This window comes from Dendropsophus ebraccatus, chromosome 2 (assembly GCF_027789765.1).
Source record: "Dendropsophus ebraccatus isolate aDenEbr1 chromosome 2, aDenEbr1.pat, whole genome shotgun sequence".
Classification (NCBI taxonomy): domain Eukaryota; kingdom Metazoa; phylum Chordata; class Amphibia; order Anura; family Hylidae; genus Dendropsophus; species Dendropsophus ebraccatus.
Window position 1 is genome coordinate 181,856,290 of NC_091455.1, and position 27,473 is coordinate 181,883,762.

The following is a 27,473-nucleotide window of genomic DNA, read 5'->3' on the forward strand; positions in this document are numbered from 1 at the left end:
TTCTGCCTACAAAAAGTTGAGTGAACATATCCCATGGCTATGTTCACACATAGCAGTTTGGTCAGTCTTTTTTCAACAAAAAACAGAAGTTGATTAAAAACACAGAAAATTTGCAAATATTTCCATTTATAATTTTGCCCTTTCAGTTACACTCCTGATTTTGGTTGAAAAAAGACTGACCAAACGACAGACATATTTTGCTTTTATGTTACTGTGTGTAAACATAGCCTCACCATGTTAAATGAGGCTGAGAAACAGATTTTTTTCGGTCTTTACCATTGATGCCAACATGCTTGTAAAGAAATCCTGCCTTTATCCTTGGAAACTGTATATACCTAAGGGCCAGGGATAAGAACACTTGCTGTCCTTAATTGCACTAATTTGCATAGTACTAATACATTGTGTTACTGTACAGATCCAGCTAGGCATAAAAAAAACATCATTTTTCTGCTTTCTACTGTATAGGCAACATTATACTCCAGTAAATTCCCAATCAGTGCTAAAACTGTCTGGCAAAAACCTATTGCCCATTATCACAGTTCTGCCTGTCTGACAGGTTTAAATCAGGATAGTTGGATGATTCTTCCTCTCTGAGCCAACTGGCCGGAATACGACATTGTTGGACAATATCCAGCCCCTTTATGGTGTCATTATTGTTTCATGCGCAATTTGTAATTCTCAGGGTTTTAATGCTTTAATCTTTCGTCAGCTCCAATCAATTACCTGCCTAAGTGGATGTGCAATGACGGCTTTATTTTATTCGCTTCTAACAAAAGAATTCGCTCTGATTCTACAGTCCACACATAAGAGCAATAAGTAGCGGGGAATAATGGAGGCAAACGATTTGTCTCACTTAGGCCTTATTCGCACGTCCCGTAACATCCGTAATTGTGGATCGGTAATCACGGTTTAACTTAGAGCACGTTGATTTATATTGGTGTGGTACTCGGCCAGTAGTTGAGCTAACCGTGACACCAATTCTGTGGTGTATGACTAGGGACGTTGTTGTGACGCCACATCTAGTGCAGCACACAGGTGTGATGTTGGTACCTTTTTTTTTGATGGCCGGTTTGTGTCCCCCAATGGTCAATGACCTGCCTGGTTGTAGTGGGTCCCCTGGGTTCTTGTCACAGTAGTCTTGAGTGGCAACTTACCCACCCGGACTATTGGTACCACTACCCACAGAAAGGGGAAAATAACCCAAGGTGTGCAGCTTGTGTGTGTATTGGTGCTGGAGCAGAGAAAGTATGACAGAGTCCCAGTTAGAATAGTTTTACCGAAAAGTCTTTCAGCAAGTACAATACACTTCAGTAAAATAGATAAATCTTCACACAGACTTTAGTGCTTGAACCTGTTGTGCTTTAGGAGGTTCTCTGAGAAATAAGTAGAAGAGAGGAAGCTTGAGGAGTTGAGAGTAGAGTAGAGGAGAAGAGTTGGTTGAAGGAGCCGTGACCCAGTGTAGTAATGTACTCTGCGGAACTTTTGAGAATACTTTGTAGAGAGACGTTTACTTGTACCCATGTATAGACTTTGGTCTGACGACCTTGTGCCCTACAATGTCCATTGACCCGTTCTAATAGGGTCATACAAGCCCCAGCCATGGTTATCTGGGTGAAGCTAAGTTTCAGGGGGGGTGTTCCAGTTACCTGCACTGTGAGATTGGATACGTAGACCTTCCTTTGGCAGCTTTGTCCTATCCAGGCTTGTTCCTCTAGTGTTTCAGGATACTGCCCTGCACCTTTTAAACGTGTTATTGCCGTAGTAGAAATAATAGTAAAAGGACTAGTTGTCTCTAGCTGCATCTGGACGCTTTGGTGTCTCAGACTAAACTGATAGGTCAGAAGTAGAGAGCACCTCCTATTGGTCAGAAACAATACAAATCTTAACCCTTAGTCTCCTACAGCCGTGCAATACATAGAAATACAAAACACTGACATCTAGTGGCGAAACTACAAAGTACATTGGGCTATTAACACAGTCCGTCTAAATTTTCATCTGTAATCCTTTCCATAAAAAAAGGACATGTCCTAGTGCGGATTGTGATTACGGTATGGATTACCAATAGAAATCTATGGGATCCGTGACGTCCGTAAAAAATACGGACAAAATCTATGCAAACTAGTACTATTCACATTTTACGGAAATAGATGCAATTACGGATGCAAATATGGATGATTTTGTAAGGTTTACAAAGAAAAAATAGCGGGAGGTTTTGTGGCCCAGAAAAATCACAAAATGTGTGAATGAGGCCTTTGGCTATGTTCCCACTTCCGGAACATATCGGGCAAACGCGGATGTCTAGTTAAATAGACAGCTGCTAATAATGATCATTTTTAGCAGTGGTCTATGTTACGAGATGGCCCTCTTCCCTGATATTTACCCAAAGTGGGAACATAGCTTTATGATGAACTATAGGATGGTCTGGGAGATGCCCCATATCAAAAAATAGTAACGTAATAGACAACAGTGCACACATTAAAGGGGTTATCAGGATTAGAAAAACACAGTTACTTTCTTACAAAAACAGCACCACCTGTGTCCACAGGTTGTGTGTGGTATTATAATTCAGCTCCATTGCCTTTAATAGAGCTGAGCTACAAAACCCTGACCAAAACAGGACAAGACAGGTGCTCTTTCTGGAAGAGAACTGTCATGTTTTTTTTCAATGGCTGTACCCATGTTTTCCCAGACTACTTAGGGCTGCATCCAACTTCTTCATCCACCGGTATTCAAATACCAAACGTTCGGTCTTGCGGTCTTCTCTACTTGTCAGATTTTTCCTTTAACTAAACCTGTAATAATATATCTTGACATATACAAAGTTTAAAGGAGAAAGTCGGCAAAAATTTTTATTAAAGTATTGTATTGCCCCCCAAAAGTTATACAAATTATCAATATACACTTATTACGGGAGATGCTTATAAAGTGATTTTTTTCCCTGCACTTACTACTGCATCAAGGCTTCACTTCCTGGATAAAATGGTGATGTCACGACCCGACTCCCAGAGCTGTGGCTGCTGGAGAGGATGATGGTAGGAGGACACTGAAGGACACAGGGTACTGGAGGTAAACTGAGCATCCTTCTGCCATCATCCTCTCCAGCAGCCACAGCCAGCACAGCTCTGGGAGTCGGGTCGTGACATCACCATGTTATCCAGGAAGTGACATCACCATGTTATCCAGGAAGTAAAGCCTAGATGCAGTAGTAAGTGCAGGGAAAAAAAGCCCTTTTATGTGCATGTCCCGTAATAAGTGTATATTGGGGATTTGTCTAACTTTTGTATACTTTAATAAAACTTTCACCTGACCTCTCCTTTAAACTGGGAAGAAACTTATGCAGAAGTTTATTAATATTTGTGTCTTTGGGACCTCATCTAGATCTCATCTCAGCCTCATCTAGGACTGACACAGGTTTAACCTATTATATTATTTACATGGCACCAACTTATTCCACAGTGTAAATTTTCTCATCACTCATCACAATCTAAATTCCAGTTTCACCTACAGTACCTATATGTTTTAGGCCATGTTCCCACGAAGTAAGACACCAGCTGTTCTGTTACCCGGCCGGGTCACGAAACGGCCTGTGCCAAAGAAGATCATCCTTTGCAGTACTGGCCAGATGATCTTCACTGCCACTGAATTCCCCGCTGCACGCAATGGTTCCAGCCGCACGCTCCATTGTGTACACTGACATGTCTCCTGTGGCCGCTATTCAATGAATAGCGGCCGCAGAAAACTGGCATGTCAGTTTCTTGCAGCGCCGCTAGGGATCCCGGCCGGAGTGTATACTATGTGTACACGCTCCGGCCAGGATTCCATAAAGAGCAGCACAATGTAAGGTTCATATTAATCACACCCGTTGTTTCAAATCGGCAACAATGGCCGTGATTAATATGAACCTTACATTGTATGAGCATAGCCTTAGAGTGTAAAAGGAAACCATCCTCGAAAATATGGAGAGAACATACATAGTCAATGCAGATTTTGTCCTTGGTAGAATTTTGCAACTTCTTAAAGTATTACTGTTTTTTTTATCTTTACATGCCGAAAGCCCCACCGATCTCTAGATATAGCTGGGAAAAGCTTCTGGCTGTACGTTTCACTCCCTGGCTAGTCACCTGTTGGGACTTTTGACATGTCTGTGTGACATGCTAAAAGTTTTAAGTCACAGTAACACAGTAACACTATAAACAACAATTCATTGTGTCTGTCATTCATTACAAACATTGGGAAAAAAGATCGACTTTTTAGATCGACTAATTTCACATACAAATAACAACATAGTGACGCACATTTTTCTAAATAGTCGATATTAATAGCTAGCTGTGTTACTCAAGTGGCCTCTACAAAATGTGAATACAGAACATACTGTTCATCAAATTCAAGAGAATGCACAAAAATTGCACATTACATTTAGAATTGAGCACCCAGGCTGTACCTTGAACATGGCCTGGATGGGATTCACAAGGTAGGGATGCTTGGAGCAGACACTCAGGAATGTCTCCAGCTTTTTTCCAAACAGACTAAAAGTGTAAAATGCAAAAGTTTACGGTGTTAAGTAGAAATGAACACTAAAATATCAACTTGGTTCAAGTCTTTACTATAAAAATAAAATAAATGAACGCTGCAAACACATTAACACATCTTAATTCATGATATTTAGCTTAAAGGTAGAGATGAGCGAACCGGGTTCGGGTTCGAGTCCATCCGAACCCGAACGTTCGGTATTTGATTAGCGGGGGCTGCTGAACTTGGATAAAGCTCTAAGGTTGTCTGGAAAACATGGATACAGCCAATGACTATATCCATGTATTCCACATAGCCGTAGGGCTTTATCCAAGTTCAGCAGCCACCGCTAATCAAATACCGAAAGTTCGGGTTCGGATGGACTTGAGCATGCTCCAGGTTCGCTCATCTCTACTTAAAGGGAATGTTTCAATCTATATATTTTTTCATTTTTTACTGATTAAAGACAGATATTGAAATAAGCAAGACTAGAAGAGACAACACAAGAGACAGATCAGGATAAGCCTGGATAGGTGGTATGCTTTTTCAAAATACATATTATTGCCTACTAACTATATAATCATTTGATATAGGACTTAAGTCTACATTGGATATTTGTTATGTGTCAATATTAACATAATAATTACATGTATATAATGTAAATAAGATGGATTTTATGTGTATTTATGTCTTTTGTATGACTTTGAAAAAAATTCCTGTTTGTTAAGTAACAGTTCACACTATGCATTATAGGTGTGAAGGTTTTTTCTCGATCCACTAGGTTTGTGCCCATATCCCAAAAATTAAATGGATTGCATAAGGACTGATCGTTAAGAGGAGTGACATCATTATACGATACGTCACACGCTGCGACCAGACTGGCTCTATATTAGACAGACTTGTGATATATTGTATTAGGCAGTTGTTAAAGGCTTGCGCCGAAACGCGTCCTGTGCTATATTGTAGCGTTTGGATATGTGATTTGTTTAATGAATACTATAAGCATTGATTGGTGAGTGCAGGAATTTTCTTGGACTGCAAAATTTAAAACGAGCCGCTTCTGCACCAATGACGAGGAATGTCCTTGATGACCGAAATATGTCGTTCTTCCGGAGATCGTTGATGCTGTGCACAACCTCATACTGGAGAATCTGCAAATTTCAGCTAAAGGAACAGCAGACATCATGGGGATTTCTCGTGAATGTGTTTGTGCCATTGTTCATGAACATTTGAACATGAAGAAGCTATCTGCAAAGTGTATCACTTACATTGTTCTGTGCAGCTGATCCAGAGATATCCTCCTAAATAATATGGATAATAAGTAGTCCTCTCCATTATGTGCATGAGCCCAGTAGTCCTGGATATTCATGGAAAACAAAACTCCGCCTACCAGCTGTTGATTGGCAGTTATCTATCCATGCTGTGTATAGGCAGTCACCTGTCAGTTAGCACCTGGAGGGCAGGGAGGGGTGTGACAAGAATCCTATTCTCCTGCATATTAGGAGAATGGCTTAACAGAATGATGTAAGTAGTAACTAGTGACAGGTTCCCTTGAAAGAGGCACTGTTGCAACTTTTTTGTTTTAAAAAAATCTATAGAGATTGTGATTGCGAACAGTTTTGCAATATACTCTATTTTTTTTCTTTGTTTAAATCAACGTTAAACAACAGTGTCTCCCTTCCCACACGTATTGATACAACTGCTGCCGTATTCACATTCAGTAGCACCCCTGGGGGTGCTCGTATTGTATGGTCAGCTCTCCTGTCACACAGCACCAAAACCTCTGTATTCGCACAGTGACATTATACTGACTGAATTGTTGCATGTAAAAGAGAATTGTCTCTTGGTAAGCTGCAGAGTTGATAATATAATTAGCAAAATGTAATAGTATAATTAGCCTTAGTAATTGCCCTCAGTTGATATACAACCTGCATGATGGACAGGTGTCTTTTCTTGCACAATGGTCTGGGACTTCCACTGGGTCACTTTTTTAAACATAGAAAAGAACAAATATCAGCATAGACCACAGTTTGGCCATAAGTATAATGCTGATTTAAACATAGAAAACACAGAAAAAATTATAAAGTGAGTATATTGCAAAACTGCTTGCAATCACAATCCCTATTGATTTCTTAAAAAAAAAAAAAAAAAACGGTATGTTTTAAAAATAGCTAAATTATATCCAACTGTCCTGTTTTCTGAGTTATTAGAGGAATCTGCAGTACAAGTAAAATGCAAAATTGTCATCGGTTCCACGTGAAGCTATATTGAATACATAAAATATAATTTTTTTTTCATAGGTTTCAGGGTCAATACAATATCTTAAGAAATACAAATTGGTATTTCTTTCACCTGAAGAGGGGGATGGTCGAACTCCAAATCATGTTGGAAACAGTACACCTGAAAATAAATGTAAAATATAGAGTATACTTCCAGTGAGTCTTTTGTTGAACTGGCCCCATCAAAAATTTTTAATAGTAACTGGCATTATGATTCCTCACCCAATCTTCATAAGGTCATTCTTACCATCAGAAGTTCAGGTTAGTTGCATGAGCCCTATTCTTATTCAGAAGGGCCTGTGCACAGAACCAAGAAGCACAAGCCAGGGAACTTTTTTTTAAAACAGCAAACTCCAAACCAAATTTTCTTGGCCTGAGTGAGTAAAGTTTACTGATCCATTGCTCTGGATCAGGCTTTAACACATTACAGTTTCATCTGCTTCAAATGATCTAATAGACAGAAGAGAGAATAGTAAGACGATTCTTTGGATTCATTGCATATGCTCCAGCAGCGTAGACAGTGGCTGTCCCTGCGTTTACCTGGTTGGTGGTTTTTAGGTAAAAACATGGTAAAATTATGCAATACGAGGGGCTGCTGATAAGTCTTTGGCTTTACCCAGAAAGAAACGAGATAGGGAGATTAAGCTTTATGTTTATTCCACATGCTCTTTACTAATGTCAACACACTTCTTACATCGGCATTCCAAATTCTGTAAGCCTTGCAAAACGAGGGATTTCGACTGTGCCATAAACCAGTCATCTGTAGCAGCCATGGCAACAGAAATGGTGTGAAATTTGGTTCCCTTGAGGTGTTTCATCAGGTTTGGAAACAGATGATAGTTGGAGGGAGGTAGATCTGGTGAATAGGGTGGGTGGTCAACCAGCTAAAAGCCTAGCTTCACCAGATTTGCTGTGGTTGCTTGTGCAGTGTGAGCGGAAGCATTGCCTTGCAGGAATAAGAGTCCTTCGGACAGATTGCCATGCCTTTTGACCTCCAGAGCTGCCTTCAATTGGTCCAAAAGGTTAATGTAATACCTTGTATTGGTGGTGGAACCATTTTGATGGTAGTCCACTAGCAGCATACCCTCCTTATCCCAGAACAGATGCCATCACCTTAGCGGCTGATTTTTGTACCCTGACCAGGAGAACCAATGTGTCTCCACTCTTTTGACTGCTCCTTGGTTTCACAGTCATACAAATAAATCCAGGTCTCATCCATGGTGATCAGTCAATCCATAAAGTTCTTATCAGTCCAGAAACACTAACAAAAGGACCGGGACGTTGTCACTCACATGCTTTTATGATTTGTTGTCAAACATTTACAGCTTCTCTGTCACTAGTTTATGCTACCCTTAGGGGCCTATCCCACGGGAGCGATAACCGACCGAATCGCTCGGTGGAATAGAGAAAACGATCAGCCGATAATCGTGTCATCGGCTGATCGTTTATTTAGGGCCAGACCTAAAATCATTGGTCCCCCACCACGCATCGCTACGGTGGAATAGCAGTGCGCTGCAGGCGACTTACAATTTGAGAAGCGCAGCATACATTACCTGTCCGGGCTTCTCCTGCACTCCGTCTTCCTCCCCGGGTCCCGCTCGCAGCATCAGCAGCTCCGGAGTGGCCTGACTGAGCAGTCAGACCACTCAGCCAATCACTGGCCGGGACCGCCGCGGCCAGTGATTGGCTGAGCGGTCTGACAGCTTAGTCAGGCCGCACCGAAGCTGATGCTACGCCATGGGACCCGGGGAGGAAGATGGAGCACAGGAGAAGCCCAGACAGGTAATGTATGCTGCAAGGGCTGCAAGGACATCGGTAACGATGTCCCTGCAGCCCACGCTTAACGATCATCAGGGCCGTGGAATAGGCAGATCTAGCAGATCGGCGCTCGTTTACATCGTTGCTCGGCCCGTGGAATAGGGCCCTTAGATAGGACAGCGCATGAACCTACTGACTATGTTTAAATCTAACAACAATTTCAAATCAAAGGAACAGCAAAAGGTCCCCATAACCATACAATGAGTTTAAATGTTTGTATTAATATGAAACAGAACAATAAGTGTTAGGTTTTTTTGTACATTTGCTTTGTAGCTTTTAGTTTTAGTGAATTGTACTTTGCACTTACTGTTGCAGTTACATAAAGCTTTTTGTTTTATTAACACATTACAATAGTTCTCTGATTGCTACAATACAACGATTACTCCCCAGAGTCACACGTTCCTTTGTTCTTACAAAAACTAAGAAATGCTGTAATCTAGGAACACTTTTATTTCCTAGACAATAATGTGTAAAATAACAAGTGCTTAATGCCCTGAGCTGTTCAATGGTGTTTGTTACATTTGTGCTGGAGTTTGTCCAGGGAAGAATACTCCAAAGGAGAAAATGTAACCCATGGGAAATCTCATTACAAGGGAATATATCGACTTGAACCTTAGTATCAAATCAATTAACCGTGGTAAGCTTCGCGATACAGCAATGCATGGAGTGCAGTCCAAGAGTTAAAAGAAGAGCTAAAGAGATTGGTTCGGAAAAACATAGTAGGTATTTTCTAACAGTTAGATCTCAATCTTTAAAATGGAGAACAGTATGATGTGTTTTCTGAAAAAATCATTTCATAGACTGTTAAAGGAGAAGTCCGGCGGGTGGGTAAAAAATGATTACGGGCAGGAGGTGGGGGAAAATAAAAAAACAAGTTACCTGTCCGCTCCTGGACCCTACCGGCTGTCTTCTGAGCCCCCCACTGGTTATGTCACAACCTGGCTGGCAGATGCTGTGACGGCACACCACTGCAGTCACTGACTGGCTGAGCAGGCTAAATCCCATCCATTTGTATGAACCCGGGTCATGATGTACCCGGAACTGGGGAGAAGATGACACCCGGCGGGATTTGAGAGCTCCTTGATGCGGTAAGCATAGTGTCTTTTTTATTTACCCCCCACACCCTGCCCATAATGTTTTTTATTTCCCCCACCCCCCAGGCCGGACTTCTCATTAAAAGAGGTTATCCAGCGCTACAAAAACATGTCCACTTTTCCCCCTACTGTTGTCTCCAGTTCAGGTGCAGTTTGCAATTAAGCTTCATTTACTTTAATGGAACTGAGTTTCAAAACCCCACCCAATCTGGAGACAACAGTAGGGAGGAAGTGGCCATGTTTTTGTAGTGCTGGATAACCCCTTTAAGGGTATACCATACTTGTCTTCACTTTTGTACAAGGGTCTACTGACATAGAGAAGACCTCTAAGGCTCCCAGCAGATTTGTTTCTCTCTGTTTGTCTCTCACTAGTTGCATGTTGGCAGATTACATAATAGACAGTGACATTTTACTAACATTAAAGTTGATTTTCATTGTATTTATGGACTAGGCTATTTCAGAGGCCCATGATACCAAGTAGTATCTGATTTGAGTGAATATGCTTTGCTAGTGGATTTATGCCAAATGTTGTACTGAGAGGTTCCCTTTAAGGCCATTCTCCTGACACCACTGATAAGGTCAATATGAATGTCACTGTTAAAGGGTATCTGTCAGTAGTTTTGAGTTACCAAAACTGCTGACAGTTCCATAAAGTTGAGGAGGAACAGAATTGAATATCATTGGTCTTGATTATTATGCCTGCAAGACCCAGATAAACATTGTAAGTGCCCCGCCCATAGATGTGAGGCAAGTGTCAAAGAGGCAGGACCTTCTTTTTCCATAAGCAGAGCTCTCTGCATTAAGAAATTCCCTGACCCCACCTCTTATGTATGATTTACTAGTGTTTTATAAAACAACCGCTAGTGCTGAGAATCATACATGCCCAGTTTTTAGTGATGAGCGAATAGTGAGATATTCGAATATTCGATATTCGTACGAATATCCCGCGAATATTCAAATATTCGATCAAATATTCGATCCCATTAAAGTCTATGGGAACAAGTATTCGATTAGTGAAAAACATCTATTTGACCATTTGGAGGGTAAAACCGGAAGCTGGGGGATTTGAAGGCTTATCGAATATTTATCGAATATTCGCGGGATATTCGTACGAATATCGAATATTCGAATATCTCACTATTCGATCGAATATCTATTCGATCGAACAGTATTCGCTCATCACTACCAGTTTTATTTAGCCTCTATATACTGTATGATCATCACGAGTCTGTTCCCTAATAATACAGTGTGGGAGTATTTACTATTCCTCATGCGTCACTTTATTATCCCCCTCGAGCACCAAGTTTAGCACACAGCAGGTACACACCATTTGCTATGGTACACTGTTTGGAAGACGCTTTTTAACATGGTCATGTTTAGAGGTTTAGTTCCAAAAAACAGGGTGGGCTAGATGGATGTAATTTTTTTATATACTAATTTCTGCCACAATTTTTTGGTGCTGCACAAAAAAAATCTGAGCTGTAAATTATTTTGCATCTTGGCAGAGATATAGTTTTCAGTGTGCAAACAATAGTACCCCCCCCCCCCCCGACTCCCCAGTATATATAATTGAAATAAATAGAGTTATATAGGAAAAGGAAGCTATAGTCAGAACCAGATGTGAGCCGCCTACTCAAAAGTGTTTTATTCCTTAATATCCCATTACTATATTGCATGGTATAATATATTTGGCTTCTAAACATACGGTGGTTATAGCTCAGTCAAGTTGTATTAACCTTAAGTAATCAGCTGTTTTTTTTTCCTGTCTCATTCTCACACCTAAAAATATTTGCTGAGTCAGCTGTAATGATGAAGTTAAAATGACACAAAGTCTCGGTCTAGGATCAGCTCGCACATTACAGCTTGTGCCAGATACGTAGCTGGAAGTCTATGACTCAGTCTACAGTATGACTGTCTCTATCAATACCAGTGTCTAGAGCAGAAAGGATGCCTAGCTCCTGTGGCTGCAGCTGTCTCTCTCCCTCGATGAAAAAGACAGTCAAGAATGCCAGCTACGCTTCAATGCTAGGAAAAGGAATTGTCACTTCAGATCCATTAGTCCTTGGCGTAATGAATGATTTGTTCTGTTACCATGTAAGGGTAATGTGTACTAACACCTGTCTCAGACAGGAAGTCATGTATAATAGGTGAGTAGGAGGTAACTACATACGAAATGGAAGTTATTGGTGACATTTAGTCATGCACATTGTATCTTTTTTTTCCTGGAATAAATTACAAGTGGCCTAAACCTTATATCCCCCTCCTTAAAGGCTATGGACACATTTGAAATGCAATTTTTTATTCTTGCTTTGTACTTAGTATGTGTCAAAAATATTTACTCCCAAGGTTTTTATTGAACATTTTGCATGGTTTCTCTTCTACTGCCTCTACAGTTTGCAGTGTGAACTCTACTTACCCACCATACTGGTACACAACCTATAAATTCTCACCTGCTTTCTGTTCTCTTTGTCTACAGCCTATGTGAGCTGCCCTCCAAGGATACTTTCCCTCCAGTCTATACTTTGAGCTGGTGTATAGGACCCTGACCCTCCCTCCTGCTGTCTTAAAAACTGCAAGATTAGAAGGTCCATCTGATAGATCTCTAAAAAGATTTCCAGTGAGCACTGGATCTGGAAACTCTGGGAACCATTGTGTAAGGAAGGGTCTGAGTGCTGTCAAAAATCAGATGATCCTAATGGAGTATTTCATGGTCTGCGGTAATGGAACAAAAAAACTGTTAGGGACAGTTTACATGGAGCAAAAGTGGCGGGACCTCCCATAGACACACTGTGTGAGACTGGTGGGATTCTACGATGGAATTCTGATGTTTTTGCTCTGTGTGAACTGGCCCTTTCTGAATTAATTTAACTCTGCAACAACAAAGCTTAATAAGCCACCAAGTATGTTCTGTAACTGTCAAGTGTGTCATTACTTTGTGATAAAAAAAAAAAAAGTTATAATGAAGCACTAGATGAACACCAAATGGCTCCATGCATGGCAAAATTCTTCATACAGTAAGTGCCTTCAGCATTTAACTTCTTTGTTTCCTCACCAGAAGGGAGAGCGAAGGTGCAAAGGTGTGAAGACACTTTAAGAACTTTGAGGTTTAGTAGGTTTGTTGAACACTTTGGGAGTCGAGGCCATACAACATATGATTGGCCTGTCTGGGCCAACCAAGGATTCCTGCCTAAATTTGTGAATGCTGCATCCTATGGTGGTCATCTGCAATTTCCAACGATATATTCTAGGACGATGCGTCAATAAGATGTTATGAAGACGTATACTGTTTAAGTGACATCTTGTTCTCGTAGCCTGTTGACACCTTTGCTTGGATGTGATTTAGCGTAGAGTGTCTTCGGCTTGAAATCCATCTGCCTTGACCTCTAAGTCTATGTTGATTTTCACAAACTCTGTAGCCTTGACAACTACTTCAGCTGAATATGACTTGGTATTATTACTTGATTTCATATCTTTTTTTTTACTTTCTTCTTTTATTTCAGTACAGCACCATCTAAATCTCCATTCCAGGAAAAATGATAAAAAATATCTTGCTGCATTACATTTTGTGTTTACAAAGATTGTGCCAGATGTCTCCCAGGTTTAATGAAATTTGGATGGATTTTAGCTTTTTAGTATATTTATTTTTCAAAGGTTTTTAAAAATACAATGTCATACAGCACAGTGATACCAAGTGGGTGGTCCTTCTTAGTTACCAACAGCAATCTGTGTATAAGTGTGCAAATAGAGAGAGAGGGGTTAATAGGACCTCCCACTTGACTACTTAGAGCAGAATAATTAAATATTTACACACAAAAGTACACATAAATATGCTTAGCTCCTACTGCACTATAGCATACTGCCTGCAGATGGGATTGCACTTTCAATCTGACAGGTTCCCTTTAAAGTTAATTAAAATGCTACCTAGGATTTTATCATCATGATATAGAACAGATTGATTTATATCTTTATGAAAAAACATTTAATATATCTTGTAATTTATTGATCAAAAACTCTCATCTTTCCAGCGGGTGGTCCTATCATTGAGTGACACTGTCCATTGGACTCCTTAGCCCAGAATGATCAGGGATTTCAATCATTTTGTATAAAATTTTTCCCCACAAAGATATGTATATATATATATATATATATATATATATATCAATCTGTTTAGTTTTTCCTGCTCTATAACATGGTTCCTATAGATACCATTGTTTTGGTGACAGTAGAATTACAATTTCAGGAACCAACACTCAAATAATAAAATGAAATAATTCCAGTCCTATCTTCCATATGTCTTGCAGTGTCTCAAAAAAAAAAAAAAAAAAAAAAATCAAGTGCTGGGCTTTACATTAACTTCCAAGTACTAATGTACTTTTATTTTTCTGATTGGAGTTATCATTGATCCCAGCCACTGTCAACAGGATTTAAAGGAGAAGTCCAGAGAATATGATAATTTTCTAGCAGGCAGAGGCAGAGAGGAACCTAACAACCAAGCACTACTTACCTCTTCTGGTTCCTCCACAGTGCCGGCTTCCTGCTCCTGGACTCACTCCAGGCTCCTGGATCTGCTGATGAAAGGGAAGTCACGACCTGGATGCCTATCACCCTTATGAGGGCGATCTATCAGTGGGGGTCATGTATTTTCCCCGTAATCACAACAGAAAATGAGTCCGGGCGAGGGTCCTTGATCCTGTGATGCGGCACTAAGGAGCCATGTTGAGAGGTAAGTAGTGCTTGTTTATTATGTTCCTGTCTCCTGGAAAATTATCATTTTCTATGGAGTTCTCCTTTATCTGTAGCTCAGCTCCTAATGCCCCTATTCCACGAGTCGTTTGGAGGAGCAAACGAGCGCTATTAGCGCTCGTTTGCTCCTCGTTCCCCGCTCGCTGCCGCCGCTATTCAACGCGGCGTCAGCGAGCGGGTGAGTGCGGGAGGGGCGGCGGGGAGCTGCTGGGGGGGCTGCCCGGGGGATCGCTGATCGTCCGGGCAGCCCATAGGATATAGCAGCATCTGCTGCCGACGGTCCTATTCAACAGAGCGACGGCAGCAGATCGCTGCTATATCAGTCGCTTGTTTTTCAACATGTTGAAAAACAAGCGACTGCAACAATCAGCCGACATGAACGATGTCGGCTGATCGTTGCACTCTATTCCACGGGACGAATATCGTTCGTAGCGGCCGTTATCGGCCGAATACGAACGATATTGCTCCTCTAAACGACCCGTGGAATAGGGCCTTAAGTCTGCTCATGGTCAAGTACCTGAATGTGATGATTACAATGCTGTACAGTGTCCACCCCCTCTCGAAAGCTATGCTGCCAAGATGACAGGGAGGCAAAATTCGAGTGCTAATGAGTAAGTAAAGTACTACCTTTTCTGGATAGCGGGGTCAGTTCAAGTGAAAAGAAGCTGAACTGTAAAGTGTGGGTGTTGAGCAGCTGATCGGTCGGTGTCAGTAACTGATGCCAAATCCTGTGGATAGCCTATCAGTTTCATTTGCCTGGAAAACCCCTTTAAGTATAGGAATATGTACCAAAAAACACAGATTTATGGATTTTCCAAAGGTCGTGACCCATCTGCCCTTTGCTACAATGCTTCTAATTTTTTATTCAGCGTCTAGTAATTATTAACAATGATCCCACTACATGAGCGTCTAACCTTTGGGGTTCACTATGTGCATTAACAGCTGCGATGAAATATTAAAGATGATCAAATATCCTCATCAGAATAAAATACATTTAATGTTGTGCCCTTTACACCCGGCATGTTCATTTCTCCCATATTTAGTTGGTACCTTAATCTATTCTTCTCCCTCTAAGGCGGCTGATAAGTTCTCGCTATACATTAGTTCCTGCCTGTCTTTTACGCTGAGTATTGAATTGTGCTACAACAGTAACTACTATCTGAAATCCTAGCTGTTTGACACTTTGGCCCCTGATGTCCAATTTGTATAGAGCACTTACTGTAATAACCACTTTGTAATAATATATGTGTGTGGACTTTTTGTTAATTATTTATTTTTCCCATACAACTATAGCATAATTATTGGGCTTCCTGTAAGCAATTGTAAGCAAATTGATGTCTGATTTCCCCATCTGCAACAAATATGCAAAGCGAAAATTCCTTTCAGCGTACACCGTGTAACCGGCGCACCTGTTGTTAACCATGGCGAATTTCAGAAGCTTTAAACTCAGCGAGCTGAAACTTAAAAATGCTTTGTTAGATTAGTGTTGGCGGTTCAGTCACCTTATCCTATTTGCGGAATGGTGTAAGGGAGCTTGGTATGAGCATGTCAGGTTGTTTCGTAAGGGCTAGATGCCGGGAAGAACACTTGGAAGTGTTGAAAGCTTTCGTTACTTTACAATTCCGCTCTAATCCCATCAGATCCATCTGCTCGAGAGGTGCATTAAACTAACATGAAATACTCATATTTACTCATTTTCAGCTGGATACTAAAAGGAATTACTAGATAATGCTTATCAGTGGTTCTTTATGTAATGTCTATTGGTTAATTTCCAAGAATTACCAAAATCTGCTCTAAAAAAAGCAGATCTGTGGGAGCCACAGTGTCCCTTAGTTGTGTAGCAATGTAAGGCCATGTTCATACGCTATATGAGACCGGTAGTTCTGTGACCTGGCCGGTCGGTCTCAGAAAAGATCATCCTGGCCGGTACTGCATCCGTGCGGCCCACATCAGAACTCCCCACTGCACACTATGGACGCACGCTCCATAGTCCATAGTGTGCACTGACAGGGTTTTCTGCGGTGGCTATTCAATGAATAGCGGACGCAGAAAACTGACATGTCAGTTTCTCGCTGCGCCGCTAGTAGTCCCGGCCGGAGTTATACCATGTGTATACACTCCGGCTGGGATTACATAGAAGGCTATGTAATGTATATTTTCGTATTAATCACGGCTGTAGTTTTACGAAAATATACGTAGTGTGAACATAGCCTAAGCATGTACAGAATGGATAACAGAACCGAGATAGTTGTCAATCATTCGGCACAGTCACTCTCCATCCCTACACCAGAATTACATGCATGGCTTACATGGCCAAGCCCTGCTACTTAATCAGAAGACAAAGGGGTTGAATATTCACATCTGAGAGTTGTTGTGGCCTTAGGGCACCGAGCACCCTAGACCACACCTCTTTGTCACTTAATTGGCTGGAATATATTCTGTTTATTATGAAAATAAAAAATAAGACACAGAGACATTTGACATTTTTATTAAGATGTATACCGCAGATTCACTTTAATGTGCCCCAGGTAAGTAATCTGGTCTCATGTATGGTGACGACAAGTGTTTACAGGGTCTAATGGCTCTTCTTGACCATCATGCATTGTCATGGAGAGATTCCAGGTGTGTATGTTGTATGACCTATGGTTTAACATCATAAAGAAAAACATAAAGGAGTATTCCAATCAGAAAAGAGCTGCGGAATGTGGGTTAACAGACAGTACTTCATCTGCGACAAAGAGCGCACGTGCCCGGAATGCGTAGAGGTGTAGCTAGTGGAGTTTGAATGATGTCTTGCTAAACTTTTGGAATAAAGTTCACAGGTTTTATTGAATGCTGGATCCATTGTTTTTTTTTTCTTTCTTGTTTTTAACTGAGAAATGTGCATGTGCATTGCCACTGCATCTATTCTCTATGGGACCATGGAGATCTCATTGTACTTGGCTATCTTCAGCAGCTGCCCTTAAAAGAATGGATGGAGCAGCGACATAAATGCTTGTCCCACTTCTTTATTCTGACAGGAGACTTGGGTCCCCATTATTGGAATCAGTGGGTGTCTGCTGGTTGTGACCCTAGCCAAGTTGGGAATACTCCTTTAAAAAAAGTTTCCTTTTTTTTTTTTCCAAATAAGAGACATGTGTTTGACAAAAATTAAATTTTAATTAAATCTGAGAAATTGTGGCTGATTAATATAGTTGTGACAGCCAAGCTGTCATATAAATATACCAAATAAATCTTAGCGGAATTTTGCAGAACAATAAGAAATCCCCTTTGGTCTGATTGCATATTCCAATAGGGTTATCCAGGATCAGAAAAAACATTGCAGCTTTCTTTCAGAAACAGCACCAGTCTTGTTCTCAGTTTGTGTGTGGTATTGCAGCTCACTTCCATTAAGTAAAACTAAGTCTAGTATTTCACCAGTCCAAAGGTAACTCTGACAGGTGTCACACTCTGGGACACTAGCCATTGTGACAAGTGCATACCTCACTGCTAACACCTAGCAACTCCAGCTTACCATATATATATATGGTGACCTCACGCTATGGTACGGAGGAGGTGCGGCTGGTCACTTGTCAGATGGTAAAGTGTAACACCAGTTCTATGGTGGTTGGCCGAGTTACAGCTGGGCCCACTGATGTTATATTGTGATGCCAGTGCCAGTTGGGCACACAGGTATGGGGGCACACCTGCTTTTATTTTAAAGGGACGGTTATACCTTGTTCCCCTGTGGACAGTGACCTCCCAGGTTGTTGCAGGGTCCCCTGGGCTGTTGTCAGGGCCAGGGTCCAACTGGACTGCTGTAGAGACTGTTCTGGCTTGGGTCCTTCCTCTACAGAGTCTAGCGACAAAAGACCTAACATTTCCTCTACCCATGTGACTTCCTATCTACAGCCCCTGTAAGGTGTGCTGTGAATGAGTAAGGAGGAATGCATATGTGAGAAGTAAAGAGAGAAATGATAGGATAGAAGAAGAAAGTACTCTCATTGGTCTACAGATCCATGATGTGACATGCAAATAAACAATGACCCTTTCAATATTACAGCTGTGCAACAACTAAGTACATATACTTACAACAGCGACATCTTGTGGTGAAACTTTAACACTACTACATCACCACTTACATCCAAAAAGTACAGGCTTTTACGAAGGGTGTAACTAATAGCAACACCTGTGGCGGGACACTATATATATATATATATATATATATATATATATATTTTTTTTTTTTTTTTTTATTCATTTATTTATTTCATCTTTTATTTTTTTTTTTATCCCGGTTAATCCTCCTTAATCCTTTAATTGTAACTGAATTAGTTTTCTTCAGCCATTCTTGCTTAATTGTTTCAATAGAGTCATTCATTTTGAGTAGGATATTTTTTCTGTATTAAAACTAGTTCATTAGAAATCTAAATAGGGAATACATACATGTTCCTATCTGTAGCATTACATAACACGAGATCACAGTAGACTGCCACTAGCAGATGATATTGACACTTTACCAGGAATTTGCAGGAGGCAGTATGTAAAGCTTAGGGGTCAATGGACACTGTATACTGAAACTTCAAAGAGATCTGCATTCTATTACTGGAACAAAGTTTCTATAGTTATCAAAAGTTATGGAAAGTTAGGGAAAAAATTGATGTGGCCATTTCTATGACATAAATTATGCTACAAATCTAATAAACAGTGCAACAAGTTTGTTTCTTTATGGCAGCTCCAATAAGGTTAAGGGTCAGATAAGAACAGTCTCTTGGAGAAAAAGGAGTAGAGACCTCACCATCAGAGACCTTAAAGTTTTCTCAGATACTTCGGACTTAACAACAATAGACAACAATAGGCAGACTCTGTCCCCTTGAGATGAATGTGAAACACCATTGAGTGCACTCTGTGATCTTTGAAAAGGTCATTCCACAGGGATCTGCTATGACTCATGCTACTGTCTTATGATTCTTTGCCTTGACCAATCCCTGAGTTAGTTAGCTCAGAGGATCTTAACCTATCACCAGGGGTTGTCCAGTCCCCTAGTTCAATTAGATCCCACCCTCAAGGGATATATATATATATATATATATATATATATATATATATATATATATATATATTGGGGGGTGGGGGGTTAGTTGGAGATGGTGTGTTCAGTAAAGGTTGTTGATTAGTATAGAGTGTATACTGCGGCCAGGACCCTGTTGCGGGACTATTGCTGATTTCTTTATGTTTGATTATACTTTAGCCATTTCTGACTAGAGCACTTCAAGGAGGGGCATGTTAACGCTGGGATGCAAGTATATTGAGGTATTGTACAAGCCAGTAGTCAAGCTAAGTGTAAAGGCTGAGTCTCTACTGCCAACACACTAGGTTCCTGAGAGGTACCCCCAATGGCTAGCTCTACCCACTTGGTGGGCCTGCAATCCCTGATCTTGTGTCACTCAGGATAGCTGTGCCCACAGGATAGCATATGCGGATGTCATTTCCTGTGTATACGGAACTATCTTCTAACAGATGAGTACCTCATGTCTGAATAGGTTCCTGGTCTGTAGCCTGCAGACTCCCAACACTATAACTACTTCAAGTCAAGGCTATTCCACGTTATTCTAAGGTCTTCTCTACTACAAGTGTCTATAGTATACAGAGACTGTGTCAACTGTTATGTATATCTCTACCAGCAAGCACGCTGTGCCTGAACGTAGCCTGTATTCTAGCGAAGCCACCTACAACTGTCTATTGTATTCTTGAGATACCTAAACTCTGAAAGACCTGTTGCCCTTACAGGATCTTCTGCAAACTGTATCTATATATACACCTCTGTACTGCACTACAAATTTCTTCTTCAGTGAAGACAGGAACTGTTTAAGAGCCTGGACTCTGTGCTCATTAGCATACGACAACTTGCTACACACACTTGTCCTACCTAACCGAAAAGCCGTGTGTCAGTGTATCCAGAGGTGGGCAAAGATACCAGTCCTGGCCACTGTTACCAGTGCCTCATCTGGTAGTACAACAACCAGCCCAGCCACATAACACCTGGCCCCCCTGGTCGCTGCATATGCTTATTGGTAATCACATGGAAAAGCTTCCATCAATCTGGCACCTGATGAATGTCAAAGACACAAATGCAAAACACTTTAATTTATTTCATGTATAGTTTGCCTTCCATGCATGCAGAACTGTAGCCTGTAGCTGTAAATAAGCCTTAATCTATCAATTAGATGGCATGGTGACACATATACTGTTAGGAAAGCTGTAAAATAACTTTCTGGAAAGTAAAATACTAACAGAATCCAGAGATGTTGCCAAGACTTAAAGGAGCTTAACATGTCTCTGAGTCGGAAGTCAAGGAATTTGTTGGCCTCCTCCATCTGTAGCAGGATATAACACTAAAAGGCTCGCAGTCCTGTTATAGAGATAACAATGGTGCTCCTGAAAATGTAGGAATGTCAGGCAAACTTAGTCTTGAAAATGGCATTTAATTTGTACACCGCACTATAGATATCTGTACTTAAGCGTACCTTTCGTTAAAGAGTCACTGTCAATAAAAATAACTTCTAACATGTCACCAGGCATGCCAAACATTATTGACTGCAACAGGTCTGACTGCTGACAGAGGAGCAAAAAACTTACCAGGCCGCTTGCAAATTTCAAAAGTGTAGCCTCATAGACTTACATTGTCGAAATTAGTCAATCAGGAGATACAGCCGGGGAGTGCATCACACTGCTGCTGTGCTCTCTCCCCTGCTAATATCTCTTGATCACAGTGGATCTCAGCAAGTGAGTTATCAATAACTTCTGACATGCCTGATGACATGTCAAAAGGTATTTTTTAATGATAGGAACTCTTTGAAAAAAAGTCAGAGCAAAGATTTTTTTTTCCCAAAACTGCTGGGGAGGAGGTGGGTAAACAAAACAACATGCACTTACCTCCTCGACTCCAGCGCTTGAGTCTCCACTCCAGTTCCTGGTCTCCGACTGCTTCCTGGTCTGGAGGAGGGACTAGGTATGTGATGTTCCATGCCCGCTAAGCCAGTAAGAAGCCATAGCAGGGTCCTGCCTTTGCCAATGACTGACTGAGTGGGCCTGACACGTCATGTCCGGGATGCCACTTAGACCTGGGAACATGTCAAATATTTTGATTGGTACAAGGAACCTCATGCTATTGACTGTGATTTGTTCTTTTGCTGCCCATTTGTGCAGAGTGGAGTGCCCTTCCTCCATCACAGACAGAAACATCTACCGTGAATATAGACTTAAATATTTTAACTGCTGAGGATGACACAGGCGTAGGACCTGCTTGTGTCATCTGCGGCGGGTCCCGGCTATCAGTGATAGCCGGAGACCTGACGGAACTCTCAGCACCGGAGCCGCGCTCCGGTGCTGAGAGTTAACCCTATAGGTACTGCGGTCAGCACCATAGTTGTTTTTACCTATTTAGTCTCCTTTCCCAGTACTGAGCGGCTTTCCCTTCCTTCTGGGACAGCTGATGTAAACAAAAATGCTTGACAAAGGCCAGTAGGCCGAAACGTTGCATTTTTTTGTGTACCCTGATGTGTGAATAAACACACTACTTTTATCCTGGATGCTGTGGGAAACCTTTTCTTTTGAAGTTCGTAGTGCTCATACCTAGGATTGTGAGCATACCTGCGTGCATCCTTTATCCTTTTGCTGGCCATTATCAGGAGAATCTCCAAGGTGCTGTTGGATTTCTTTTTGTTTTTCCAGCTGATGTAAACAAGTCCCTGGCAGGCTTTATCTGCAACATTGTAGCTTCTTTGTAATGCTGGGAGGGTTATTCACAGTGAATTCATTAGCAATTTGACCTCAGATTAACCCTCCCAGCATTACAAAGAAGCTACAATGTTACAGATAAAGCAAGTCAGGAGCTTGTTTACATCAGCTGTCTCAAAAGTAGAGATGAGTGAACTTGCTGGATTTCTGGTTCGTATGAACCAGAAATCTCAGCGTCCGATTCCCGCTGTCTGCTCGCTCCGTACAGCGGGTGGATACAGCGTAAGGAACGCCTAGAAAACTGCCAATGCCAATGGCTGTATCCCAGTTTTCCAGGCTGCATGGAGCGAGCAGACAGCGGAAATCAGACGCTTAGATTTCTGGTTCATACGAACCAGAAATCCGGCAAGTTCGCTCATCTCTACTCAGAAGGGAGGGGGAGGAGGAGGAGACAGAGAGAAAAGCTCACACACAGGTTTTTGTGTCTTCAGCAGAAAGCAGCAGCTGAGCCCCTTAACCCTCTCCTTGGTAATGGACGCTATCTATCAGATGGTTCCATTACTAAGTAAGTAAAGTAAAAACACAGACACATAAGACACAGAAACACAAAAATGTTGAAATAAAAGCTCTGTCACGTGCCTTGTTTACCATTTTCTTAAAGGGGTTGCCTGGGCAAGACTTTTTTTTAGCTGTATGCTAAGAAGGGGCAGTGTTTTCAATCCACTCCTGGTTTTGGTTGAAAAATACTGACCAAATACAGAGCAAAAATACTGTGTGGGAACGTAGAATTGTGCAGAATTATGTAAGAGCGGTTTGTTTGAGAGATAAATGAAAATGTAATTGATAGAATCAATTTCCCTTTAAGTCTTCCTAGTTGTCCTCTCTGACTACGCAAGTAAGATGATATCTACTGGCAAGTGTGGATTGTTCCTATAGTAGACTAGTTTGAAGTGTATGTGCAGAATGCATCTCAAGTGCTGCAGATTAGATGGTAACTCAGGAGTGTGTAATACTGAGAATGCATGCTGCTGCTTATCAACAACTTCAGAGACTTTCCAAACTTTCCAGGCCATTGAATATGACACAATGATCTGAACCAGACGACAGGTCATTGTGATAGAAACACGTTTTCTGCCAAATAATAACACCTATTTTTATGTATGTCATATTTCTCTTAGGTACAGTATGTCATAGCATGTCATTTTTTTTCTTTCAAATCAACTGGTGTCAGAAAGTTATAATTCACTTCTATTTAAAAATCATGTCTCACAGTATTTATCAGCTGTTGTATGCCCTGTAGGAAGTGGTGTTTTTTTCCTGGTGCTGCCACCTGTCTGTGACAGGAACTGTCTAATGTAGAAAAAGTTTTCTATGGGGATTTACTACTGCTTTGGACAATGCCTCCAATGTCCTCCATAGGCTTATACAGGCTCAGTGGTAAACACTGGGGGGTGCAGCATGGTCACATGGTCACCAGAGGTCCTCAACTGGCGGACTGCATCCCGAACGTGGACCGCATAGGCCAGCGGTCTGGACCCCTGCTGCAGCTCAGTATACATGTATACTGAGCTGCACTCTGCACAGGAACTATAAGTGCTCGTAACGAGCAAGGGAGGGGGGGCTATACACTACTGGGGGAGAGCACAGGGTTTCTATATACTACTGGGGAGTGCACAGGGGGCTATATACTACTAGAGGAGAGCACAAGGGAGCTATATACTACTGGTGGAGAACACAGGGGGGCTATATACTACTGGGGGAGCGTACAAGGGGGCTATATACTACTGAGGAAGTGCACAGGGGGGCTATATACTACTTAGGGAGCACACAGGGGGCTATATACTAATGAGGGAGAGCACAGAGGGGCTTTATACTACTGGGGGAGTGCACAGGGGGCTATATCCTACTGGGGAGCGCACAGGGTGCTACAACAGGGGGGCTATATACTACTGGGGGAGTGCTCAGGGGTCTATATACTACTGGGGGAGCAACAGGTGGGCTATATTCTACTGGGAGAGTGCACAGGGGGCTATATACTACTTGGGAAGTGCACAGGGGGCTATATACTACTCTGGGAGCACACCGGGGTCTATGTACTCCCGGGGGAGCATCAGGGGGGCTATATACTACTGGGGGCCGTAATCCCCTTTGTACCTAATTTCAAAGGGTCGGTGAGAAAGAAAAAATGCCAGTTTTCCCACTAATTAGCATCAATTCTGTATGTAAATAGTTCAACAACGTTTGTGAAAATTAAAAAAACACGTTTACTACTGATGTTCAGCTCGGACCTTCACCTGACAAAAGACCCCGGTAAGTGGACATTTACTTAAAGTTGTTGAGTACCCCTAGTATATACAGTGAGTACACTTACTTACACTGTACACTGAGCAATTTTACTGAAATGTGGCCAATCCCTTTAAAAATCTGAAGCAATTGCTCCAAGCAGGCAGAAACAGAAGAATACATAATATTAAAATCAGGTAAAATAATAGTGAAGAATGATAATAAAAAGATAATGAATAGTAGCAGTAATAGTCTAGGTGCTTTGTCTAGATAAAATGAAAAGAACATCCCTAATAATGTATGAGGTCCCATCGGCAAGATCTGCTGAGCTAAGTATTATACAACCTAAGTTTGCTGTATATGTTGAAAGTGTCTGTTAAAAAATGCATACATGGGCCTGGCAGGCCTCAATTCAGCGGACTAGAAAATTACAAAGGCCATTGAGTGGATAATGGTGTTCTCTTTTCTTGCAGCATTACCATCACTGTAACAATTATAGCTAATCCTGACTGGTTAGTTCACACATATTGAATATGACAGATCCTCTCGTGCAGGAAGGTGCTACTGTTTATTCCCTTTTTTTGGCACCTGTTTTTGTTTTTTTGTTCCTTAATATGAGAATTGAAAACAAAAAAGTAATGATAATGATAATTAACTATATAAACTATGATTACATAGTAAAGTAAACTATGCTCACACATCGGGTTTGGCTGGACCCTTGATAAACATTTAAGGCAATTGCATTATTAACAATTCCCTGATTGCTTCCTCTTTAAACAAAGAGTAAAGCAGGATGGGAAATATTAACTAGCCCCAGATGCCATGCTCTGTGTTCTGATGTAACACTGTCTATAAAATATGTATGCTACAAAAACTACACGAAATTACACTAAATACAATCCAACCATTGGGGCCCAGTTGGTGCAGGTTGGTAACTGTCGCTATACTTAAGTATTATATATAATATGTACTATTTATTCCAGTAAAATTCATTGACCCATTGGGATCCAGTTTGGGGTCTCAATGTTCAGATGTGGGGATACAAATAGATCCGGAGGCAGGATCCTCCCCTGAGGCGGATCTGGGTACTGTCGGTTGACTTTTAGGGCCCGTTCTCTATCTTTTGTCTTTGTCCCCCATTATAAGACTCTCTTAAGTCCACAGTAAATACACAGGCCCAGATTTATGACAAATAATAATAATAATAAATTGAAACTGGTGTAAACTTCCCTTTCTATAAAGAATGTATGCTATGAGTACAACGCTGAAGTGATACAACCCAATCCAACCACTCGGACCCTTTTACTGCAGGTTGTTAACTGTTGGTCTCGCCTAGTATTACATATAATACGTATTACTTATTCTAGCAACCAATCACTGCTCCATTTTCTGCTCTGGTTGAATGAAACTGAGCTGTGATTGGTCGCTGTGGCCAGTTTACACTATTTTTTTATTTTACACAGTTTGAGACTGGGCCACAGTCTCTCTCTCTCTTCCTGGACATCTGGCTTTCCTCTTACATTTATGCACAACTACACCCTAATTGGTGACAGGAGTGATGCTGTTTGTGGAAGAAAGCAGCCATGTTTTATCTTGGATAACCCCTGTAAGAAAAAGATCCATTATGGTTGTAATCGTCTGTAAAATCATCCCTGGTTTCCTAAGAAATCTGCATTTTTACATTATCTAGATGGTAGGTAACGATACATTTGAATAATTAGAATACCTAACATTTTTACCAAGTCAAAGTTTTGGCCAGTTGGGCAGATTTAAAGGGAACCTGTTACCCTGGCACCTGGGGCAGAACCCACCCTACCCCTGGATAAAGGATCTTACCCCCTCCTGCCGGTCCCACTCCTAATGCTGGTCCCGCTGCGGAGAAATAGCAGCACGCTTGTGTGCACACTGAGGCTATGTTCACAATACGTATATGTCCGGCCGTAGTTGGTACGCGGCCGGACATGTGCGGCTGAAACTACGGGCGAATTGCGATCATACGGGCGAACCGCGAACATACGCCCGTAGTACAGTTCTGCTGCACAATACGGCAGCACAATATCAAATCGGCGACAACGTCCCTAATTAATAGGACACTTACATTGTGTGAACATAGCCTCATAATGTTAACACTAGAAATACATTTAATATTGTAGTACCTTCACTACTTTGTTAATTTGCTGAAGACATACTTAACTTCTGCTACTACAATTTACATGGGAGTTAAATATGTAAAACTCTATCGGCTTTTCACCCTGTTAGCAACAGGTGCCTCGAAATTAGAGTTAGCCGTTCAAAACAGATTAAACATATTACATTTATTCCAGCGCGTGTTCTTACGGTCACAGCTGCTAGCCTGAAAGCAAATTTGTGGTCAGGACCTTGCTTATCAAATTCAGTGTTCACAATGTGCTAAAGAATGAAACTGTGTGGGAATTAGCAATACTGTTAGCTGGACTCGTTTGCCGGTTACTCATAATTTCTTTGTTTTAATGTGGTTTACGAGGATATGTTATTCCTTGTACAATGGCTTCCCATAAAGGCCATTGCTGTGGGCTAGTTAATTAAAAACAATGGGGGATATGTAGGTAAACTCTCCTTAGTGTTAATTCATAATACCCTTTGTACTGACTAGCGGCCCATAGGGTTCCAAGTGCTAGATAGAAAGATTAACGTTGGGTTGTTTTGATTTATATTAAGTGGTGTTATACATTATTGGAACAATGTGGATGTTTAAAAAAAAAATAGTGCCACAACTCCAAAAAAACAACAAAAAACATATGTATGTGACTAAAGTCTATGCAGAAAGGTATCTCAGCCGGAGGGCAAAACACCAAAGGTAAAAGACTTGGAGAAAAAGGTGAAGAATAGGTATCTAGGGAGGGGAGGGTGTGTCGGGGAGGATACTTAGGCTGGGCAGGAGACATATATCACATTTGAAGAAACAGGCTTTGAGTCTAGCTTGGGATAAATACTGTGTTTGTAGCTTTATTCATAGACACCAATGCAGTGCACACATTGCAATACTGCC